At 40.9% G+C, this 9736-nt stretch overlaps 1 protein-coding gene and 2 long non-coding RNA genes across 7 annotated transcripts in view; 1 reads left to right on the forward strand and 2 right to left on the reverse strand.

The window, feature by feature from the left end:
• The first annotated feature begins 153 nt into the window (after positions 1-153).
• On the forward strand, positions 154-3098 carry LOC134303514 (uncharacterized). Of its 5 annotated transcripts, none has more exons than XR_010007659.1 (6): positions 154-1173; positions 1272-1423; positions 1562-1808; positions 1878-2089; positions 2171-2485; positions 2570-3098. It is a non-coding gene; the product is annotated as an uncharacterized LOC134303514 (long non-coding RNA). The 5 variants fall into 5 exon arrangements; XR_010007657.1 differs by having other exon boundaries at positions 155-1173; positions 1555-1808; positions 2174-2485; XR_010007655.1 differs by having other exon boundaries at positions 156-1173; positions 1555-1808.
• A 428-nt stretch (positions 3099-3526) lies between these two features.
• Positions 3527-7435, reverse strand: LOC134303019 (uncharacterized). Its single transcript, XR_010007613.1, has 7 exons — positions 7235-7435; positions 6804-6860; positions 6581-6633; positions 6199-6305; positions 5855-5972; positions 5629-5769; positions 3527-3786 (listed from the first exon to the last, which is right to left on the reverse strand). It is a non-coding gene; the product is annotated as an uncharacterized LOC134303019 (long non-coding RNA).
• An 898-nt stretch (positions 7436-8333) lies between these two features.
• The window catches only part of rps6ka3a (ribosomal protein S6 kinase a, polypeptide 3a), a 14985-nt gene continuing 13582 nt past the window's right edge, over positions 8334-9736 (reverse strand). The window contains exon 22 of the mRNA XM_062988262.1: positions 8334-9736. This exon is cut by the window's right edge and continues 1016 nt beyond it. The gene's annotated coding sequence lies outside the window, so the exon portion shown is untranslated.

A 9736-nucleotide genomic window follows, 5' to 3' on the forward strand; every position in this document is an offset into this window, starting at 1 on the left:
TACCTGCCTCTCGCTCACACTAACAGAACATATACTGCCCAACTGAACTGTTTGGGGCAGTCTGCCGATTTTTATATGACTCAAAGAGCCAATCAGGAATAAGCAAGGAAATATCTTCACACTGTAAAACAAAATGCATTTTTGTGATTGGTTCAGAGATCATTTTAAAAATAGCCGTTGCTTGCATTGTGCTTGGGGGGGCAAAGACACAATTTGGGGGGACAATGCCCCCCTCAGCCCCCCCCTAGCGCCGGCCCTGGATCGAGACGTTATCTTATGCAAATTAGGTGCCTACGTCATTTAGAGACTTCTAGGACAGCCAATAGCTGCTTCCCTTACTGAGGAGTTAAAGGTGCATGATGAGTGCAGTTACAGGAACAGAGTCAGTGTACCGAGGTGGAAGTGAGTTTATTTGTACGCAGGCGAACACACACAAGGTAAAAAAGTCTTAAACTATAAAGAAAAAAGGAAATGGAGGTTTTCGGTGTTCCGACCCCACCGATGGAGCAGTAATGGCGGGACATGAGTAGCACATGGACTGTAACAGAGGACTGTGCTTAAACTACTGAAACATTCTCTCATGGCTTCACACTCACAGCTCCTCTATCTTTGGCAGATACAAGCTCCAAGAGAAGATCCAGGTGAGTCCAGCATTCTGTCACTGAGCTCAAACTACTGTTAAAGCCTGTGATGATGCTCATAGTGATGTTGAGTGTTGAGTGATGTTTAACCTACATACAGCATCCACATACAGGCCGCTCCTACCAGCTAGCTCAGCTTCAGCTAGAGCCATGGCGAGTGATATCCCAGTCCCATATCCCAGTCCCATACTCCACCCAGAGGAGGACCCAGGAGGACACACACACACACACACTGTAAGAGAAACTCAGGAAGATCTTGAGGACAGTGCATATGCACACACAGAACTGACACTGGAGCACAAACACGTGTGTACCAACAAAAAGCTTTAATAAGCTCATGCCCAGCACACCACTGAGAAAACACCAACACAAACTGTATGGCTATGGGAGGTGATGGGTTACTGCACCCTTGTAAGCAGATACAAGAACAAATCTCACCACGGAAGTTCTATGTTGTAGACTGAAGATCCCAGGTGAAGAAGGTGGCCGGTGAAGCAGCAGCAGCTGAAAATCAGAACTGGATCCTGGATTGGTAATTTTTGTAAATTCTAGTTTTTTTAAATGTATTGTTCATAACACTAGAGAGTTTTGCACCTTAATTTCATTCTACCTGGTATAATGACAATAAAGAGATTCTGATTCTGAAGAGGAAGCTTCTGAAAATCATCGGAGCTTCATGCTGCCGGAAAACAAGGCTGATGATGCCCACCAGGAAACCATGAACCTGCAGGTGGAGACCGAGGACGTTAATGGTCTGGATGGATGTGAAGATCATGGTCTGGGTAAGTGAAGCCATCAAACAGCACATACTGGCACCGGCCTGTGGGTCATTTATTACCGGCCACATGGAAAATATAAATCATTAGAGACGCTACAACACTCTTCTGGTGTTATTGTTCCCGATCACCACTAGGATGCAGGAGATGGAGGTAATGGAAGAGTCAACGGTGACACAGACTCACTCCACCTACTGGTATGGTGTGATGAAGGAGGTAAAGGAGATAAAGACAGAGGATGTCTGAGAGATTGTGAAGTTTCTTCTGGATAAAATAGAGCAACAGATCAAATCCCAAATGCTGAGGACAGCTGGGGATGGAACCCAGCATTAGATGGAAGAAATCAAGGTGGAGACTAAAGAGGCTGAGGCCAGTTATGAGCAACCTCTAGGTGAGTACTAATCACATCAATCCTGCTGCTGCTGCTAACACAAAACTAATGATATTTAAACACTTCCAGCAGAAAAACTCCAGAATGAAGCTCCTGGATGAAGCAGAGAATCAAACCCTTCAGAAGAAGAAGAGGGTGAGAAGAGGAACAAGCTGAGGGTGAAACCCAGCAGAATATGGAGGAGATGAAGGTGATGGACATGGTGGACGTTACATCAGAGGACACATAAAAGCTAAACGTCATCCTGGAGGAGACTGAGGCCAGTAACGAGCAACCTCTGGGTGAGTTCTGATCACATAATAATGATCAACATCAATCGTGCTGCTGCTAATACAAAACTAATGATATTTAAACACTTCCAGCAGAAGAGTCCAGAGTGAAGCTCTTGGATGAAGCCAAGGATGAAAGTCTTCAGAAGAAGAAGAGGGTGAAGAGAGGAACAAGAGGACGTGGACGTAAAATCCACTATAAAAAGAAGGAAGAAGGAAAACCAGAGGCAGAGGGTTTTGGAGAGCAGATCGAGCTCCAAATGATGATGACATCTGAGGATGACACCCAGCAGGAGATCGAGGTGATCACGGAGATGTGGGAGCTCAAAGTTACTGAAGAAATCAAGGAGATGGAGGAGATAACAGTGGAGACTGAAGAGGCTGAGGCATGCAGTGAGCAACCTCTGGGTGAGTTCTGATCACATCAGTAGATCATGATGATCAACATCAATCCTGCTGCTGCTGCTAATACAAAACTGATAATATTTCCAGTCCAGAGTGAAGCTCCTGGATGAAGTAAAGAATGAAACCCTGCAGAAGAAGAAGAGGGTGAGAAGAGAGAGGAACATGAGGACAGCTCCAAATGCTGATGACAGCTGAGGGTGAAACCCAGCAGGAGATGATGTGATCAAGAAGATGGAAGAAATCATAGAGATGGAGGAGATAACAGTGGAGACAGAAGAGGCTGAGGCCTGTAATGAGCAACCACATCAGTAGATCATGATCATCATCAACATCAATCCTGCTGCTAACACAAAACACTTTCAGCAGAACAAGAAGCCACCTTCTGGTATGGGCAGAGGAACACTGATGCAGGACCCAACTACTGCTACCAATATTAGCAGCAGCACCCACAACAAGCCACCTACTGGTATGTGGAGAGCAATGCTGTTGGAGGAAGCTGGTATGGACCAAAATGCAGGGGTAAATAACCTGGAGCTCCCAGAGACCGTGAGGAGAAGAAACATTTGAACACCAGCAGCACCAAAATAAATTTAAATAAAAGCATTTAAAATACAAACACACCTGCTGCAGGAGTTTATTTCAGTCATCTACTAAATCATCTAGATCCTGGGTTTGTTCCCCAGGTGGGGTGGTCTGGGTCCTTTCTGTGTGGAGTTTGCATGTTCTCCCCGTGTCTGTGTGGGTTTCCTCCGGGTGCTCCGGTTTCCTCCCACAGTACAGAGGCGTGTAAGTGAGGTGAACTGGAGACACTAAATTATTCATGTGTCTGATATTAAACCTGAACTGTAACCAACATATAAAACATCACGTTAAAATTCTAATAAATAAACAAACAAACAGGAAAATACTCAAGTTATCAGGATTAAGGATCAAACCCGGGTTCCTGGAGCTGTTCTCATTCAAATGAAGCGTCTGAACTTTAGATTTAAGCTTCAAAAACTCATAAAGAAGATAAAAAACTAAAAGATTTACAACACACACACACTCTCTCACACACACACACACACTGTATATTAATGATTTTACACTGATTGTCGTTTTTGATTGGACGAGCACTTTCACTCCCTTTAGAACATTTGGTCCGCTGCTCCTGATTGGCTGAGAGTTATAAAGGTGAAAGGTCAGAGGGCAGTAGAGGTCTGTTTTTTTAAGCCGCGCCGCTGTGCCAACGTGGAACAACCGATGGGGTCCAACACCGTAGAGACCTTACTGTTCAACGCCAAATACGTGGCTGCCATCGCTTCCTACAAAACACCACACACACACACACACACACACACACACACACACACACACACACACACACACACACACACACACACACACACGGGTGAAAGATGAATGAACAACATGTTTTCCAGTCTTTTGTTGTTAACCTCGAGGTTCTTGCTGTACATGGCTTTGGTTCTGCGATTATGATTTTGACATCAGACTTCAGGTAGTAAATTTCATCAGTTGGATTTGGCCACACAAAGGAATTTCTGTTTCAGTTGTGTAGCATGCAGCTAACTTGCACCTCATCTCCTACAGACAGCAGTACCTGCCCGACGCATGGCAGGTCATCGTACTCGACAATAACAAAATCTCAGGGACCACTTCATCAAAAACATCATTATTAATATTCATTGTAATTACTAGAATGGAAAAAAGTGGTTTTAATATTTAAAAATAATTTTAAAACATTATAAAGTCAGTATAACAATGTCATTGTCAATTTAGTGCAACAGCGAAATTCTGTTGTACTGAATGACAGAAATTTTACTTTGGCACATTTTACAGTTATCCCAGTGGTTAGCAAATGCTAACATTGACCTTAGCTCAAAGACATTTCTACACATATTCACATTTAAATGTTAATAACCTTGTTTGTTTACAAGAGTAACCGTAATATTAGGTTTTCTGTGTTGTACTGAATGACACTCAGTTTTGTTCTTTAATGTACTGTGTCAGTAAAAAGACATTTTTATCAGATAAAGTTAAAATGCATTGACCTCGTGTGTGTGCTGAAGGGTCCCCAGGAGTCTTTTGTTGTTATAATTGGTCACATGACTGCAGTAGCTTGATCGCATATTAAAATAAGGCTTTTTATTAACGTTGTACTGAATGACAACTGAAGATCGGGAAAATGGGGACTGAAAGTATCCTGAATATTATTAATATTAAAAAACACATCTGATTGAATATTATTTAATATGTCACACATGACATTTGTACAAGTATGCCAAAGCAGTACATTTTAAGTTTTACTTAAGATTAATTAGTTTTTTCTTAATGTTTTATTACTTAAAGAGGTAGGGGGACCGTTGCACTGAATGACATTTTGGGGGTTTCAAGGGTTATTTTTTCAAAAATCATACATTTTCTGTAAAAATTACTTTAGGTTTCAGTAAAGATGTACAAATGGAGTAGATTGAAGGTAAATCCACTTATATTAATATAATTGTATATTATTTATCAAGTGGGGACACTAAGAAGTTACATCTCGTCTTTGACCCACACACACACACACACACACACACACACACACACAAAGATAAACATGATAAAACAATTTAAAAAGAAGGAATTTTAAACACAAACTGACCAAAATAATGTTTTGTAAATGTTGAAAATGTTATGTAAATGACGTATATGAGTAAACCCCACAATTACATCTCTTATTACATCAGAATGATTAAGCTGTTCTTATTGTTGTATTAGTGCTATAGTAGCACTGTCGCCTCACTGCAAGAAGGTCCTGGGTTCGATCCCCAGGTGGGGCGGTCCAGTTCCTTTCTGTGTGGAGTTTGCATGTTCTCCCCATGTCTGCGTGGGTTTACTCCAGGTGCTCCTGTTTCCTCCCACAGTCCAAAGACATGCAAGTGAGGTGAACTGGAGACACTAAATTGTCCATGACTGTGTTGGATGTAACCTTGTGACCTGATACACCTTGTGTAATGAGTAACGACCGTTCCTGTCATGACTGTAACCACAGTGTAAAACATCACGTTACATCCTAATAAACAAACAAACATTAGTGCTATATAATGATTATTATGATGAGATTATTAATGATATATATTATAAGTGTGTGTTGAGTCTCGTACCTTAACGAGCTGCGGTGCGTCGTGGCGGTTGAGCTGGTATTTGGGGAGCTGGTCTTTGTGGACGATCCAGGGGTGATGAAGGACCTGAGAGGAGGTCAGTCTCTTATGAGGATCCACATGGAGCATCCTGGACACCAGATCCTAAACACACACACAGCTCAGAGGTCAGAGGTCACACACGCATCTCAAACACCAAACTGTAGTGTAGTAATGTAACTGTGGGAACCTTGGCTTCGTTTGAGACGGAGTTCCAGTATCCACCAGTCAGGCATAATTTACCACTGCTGACCCGAGCCAGGATCTCCTCAACCGTATCATCAGGACCGTTAGCAAACGGGGTGAATCTACACACACACACACACACACACACACACAATATTAAATCAGTTCAATCACACATAATTAGGATCTATACTATTCATTCCAATTGATTGATTGAGTACTTTAATAATCCCCAAAGGAAAATTGTGGTGTCGCAGCAGCAATAACAATTATTACAAAAAACATCACACAATGACATTACAATGAGGTAAATGAAAGAATAAAAAATATTAAGACAAATGTAAATACCAGTAAGATATAATTTAATTTAATCCAGCCACTTTTTGGACCCTGAGCAGGGTCCCTAACCCTCTCAGCTCCAGCTCCATCATCTGTACTAATCTTCTGGTAGACTACTGAAAAAGAATTAAACAATACATGAATGTCAGTAGCAATGCAATCAGATCAGAACACAGCTGAGCATTTCCTCTGTAGTAACACACCCAACAGAAGCTGAAGAAGAACAGAAGAACAGTCAGGACTTTAAGCATATATAGACGGGCAGGCGGGGACAAGGTGGGTGGATGGATGGATGAATAGATATTTTTAGCACCAGAGCTGTAAAGAATATATTTAAACAATTATATTTTAACCACAATATATTTAAACACTCATGTCAGCTAGCACTTACTTCAAGTTTCTGAGATCCAGGCCTCCTTGTAATTTCTCTTTCACAGCATAGTCCTAGAATGAAATGATTTCGGGTGTGTGGTTATCTGGGGCTACAGGTATACTGGTGTTCTGTGGGTGAGGTTGTGAACTGGTTGGTGTACTATATAAATATGAATATGAATAAGGAAAAAAACATCCTTGTGTGCTGATGTGGATGAAGGCAGATGCTGTATGTACAATACCTGTGTCTCTCTGTCGGAGACTCTCTCATCCTCAGCAGCTCTCAGCAGCTCATTTTTCTGGAATAAAAAAAAATACTGTTTTTAATTTTGTATTTTAAACCTGTAGTTAACAGAATGTTACAATAACTCAAACAACATGACACAAATAAGATACTGCAGGGTTTTCCTGGGGTGTTGGTGGGCTGAGGTGGTTATTATAGAGCAGGTCAGGACTTTAACAGAACTATAAACTAACTGATCTTAACGCGTTCTTTAAAACCCAGCTAATAAACCGTTAACGTCCCAATAACTCATTTGAAGATATGTCATAGTGAGATTTGGGTTATTTTCGACTTTCTAAAATGCACGCTCATTTCAATATAATGTAATGGATAATATAAACATATTCCTGTTTATTATTATAAACGTTTTATAAACGTTTTATGATTTACCATCGAGCCTCAGTAGCTTAGCAGCAGTTTGTCGGTCGTCAGATTCTCGCGTCCTTCAATAAATTCTGATTTAATAAAACATGCAGCAGGAATCTCATCTTTAATCAGTACACAGCACCTGAACTCTTCTGAACATGTAATAACTGAAACTGGAGCTGAGTTTGTGGTTTGCTCGGTTCACCTCACTGCTGTGTGGAGACAGAGACGGTTGGTTAACGGGCAAGTCAACTGCGCATGTGCAGAAAATAACTGTAGGTGCAGCAAAAATCTGAACCTGAGGTTGATGGAGACCCAGGACGAGGTGGTTAATGGATCTGGAGGTCATCTTCTGGGTAAGTGAAGCCAAAAAACAGCAGCTATCGGTACAGGAAGAATAAATCATTAGAGATGCTACAAGAGCCACTACATCACCAACACTCTTCTGGTGTTATTGTCCCCGATCACCACTAGGTGGCAGCAGCGTCTCATTACAGATTCACACTGATCTTCTGTTCCATCAATTCTTATAATATTCCTTCATGTTGAGCAGAAAATGAGACCCTGAAGGTGTTGGAGACCCAGGCTGAGCACATTAGAGAGCTCATGAAGTTCCTCCAGGATAAAACTGAGGAACAGATCGAGCTCCAAACGGTGAAAGCTGAGAATGAAACCCAGCAGGAGATGGAGGTGATGGAAGAAAGTTATGAGCAACCTCAGTAAATCATGATCATCATCACCAGCAGCACCCACAAGCCACATACTGGTATGAGGAGAGCAATGCTGTTGGAGGAAGCTGGTATGGACCAGAGTACAGTGGAAACCAGTGGTACCAGTGGTAAATAACCAGGAGCTCCTAGAGAACGTGAGGAGAAACATCTGAACACCAGCAGCACCAAAACATCCAAAATAAATTCAAATAAAAGCATTAAAAATACAAACACACCTGCTGCAGGAGTTTATTTCAGTCATCTACTAAATCATCTACAGGAAAATACTCAAGTTATCAGGATTAAGGATCAAACCCGGGTTCCTGGAGCTGTTCTCATTCAAATGAAGCGTCTAAACTTTAGATTTAAGTTTCAAAACTCATAAAGAAGATAAAAAACTAAAAGCCTGAAGGTTCTAACAGTGAGACTTTATTATTATTTGGATTCTGAATTGATTGATGATGGTAATAAAAGATTAAACAGCAGTTTGTGTTTCCAGCAGCTCCGATTCACTCGGACATCAAAAAGTTGAAAGAAATCAAAATCATCTTCAGTTCTGCATCATCAGTTTGTTTTGTTTGATATGAACAGATTTTTCTAACAAATAAAAGAACAAGTTTTACATTCACACAAAGAATCAGAAACACAAAAGAAGAGCTGCTGAGTTTAATTCTGCTCTGAATCTTTGGTGTGACTGAATCGTCTCGTTATAATAAAATCATCACAATAACAGAAACCAGACGAGAAGATAAACCAACACAAAAGCAAAATAAAGAAAAATTTAATCAGCCATAAAATCTAAACAGTGAAACGATTTACTCATGAACCTCAACATGTTTCACTTTTTCCTTTCATTCATTATTTCATCTTTTAATTCAAGCTGAAACGTCTGAAAAGAAAGAAATGAACATTTACAGCATTTACCAACAGAGACTGAATACAATACAGGGGCCTTGCTCGGGGGCCCAACAGTGTCAACCTGGTGATACTGAGGCTTGAATCAACGACCTTCTGATTAGCAGAAAGAGAACCTGGACTTTTTTAAATGAAGGAGGATTTTTAATCAGGAGGTGATTTAATGATCTGATTGATTTTTAATCTGATAATCTGATCAGATCAGAACCTGCACACAGAGGACGAGGACGGAGCCGAATCACCTCCAAACTCCACCAACATCCTGCAAACGTTTACAGAATCAATTACTGCTCATGAAACACCAATCCAGATCAGATCAGATGGAACGGTGTGAGATGAACACGTGCTTCTCTGGTCAGGGTCGCTGGATAAAAGATTATTTATAAATCAGGACGATTTTCTGCTTTTACTGATAAAAACGTTCAGAAATGTACTTTGATGTTTTTTCTGAGCTTTATTAAAATCATTGCAGTCGGTTTGGACCTGATGGGATTAATAACCGGAACTGATGGGATTAATAACCGGAACTGATGGGAATAATAACTGGAACTGATGGGATTAATAACTGGAACTGATGGGAGTGTTTGGTGCAGATGATCAGTTGTACGATATATTGTGATTTTCTGTATCACTGCTGTTTCATTTCGGCTGTGTTTCAATCACACGCTGTGCACTTTACATCCAAGTTTTTAGGCACCCTACAATATTTAGGATTTTGTTTGTGGGAATTTATGCCCAGTTAAAACATCATTTGTGAAGTGACATGATCTGGCTCACCGTTGACACCTGTCTCACAGGGCCACAGTCATGCTGAAACGGGCCTTCCCCAAACTGTAGCCACAAAGTTAGAAGCATATCGTTGTTTTTATACAAGTGAAACACCATAAATCAATAATCAGCA

Source organism: Trichomycterus rosablanca, chromosome 26 (assembly GCF_030014385.1).
Source record: "Trichomycterus rosablanca isolate fTriRos1 chromosome 26, fTriRos1.hap1, whole genome shotgun sequence".
NCBI classification, from domain to species: Eukaryota; Metazoa; Chordata; class Actinopteri; order Siluriformes; family Trichomycteridae; genus Trichomycterus; species Trichomycterus rosablanca.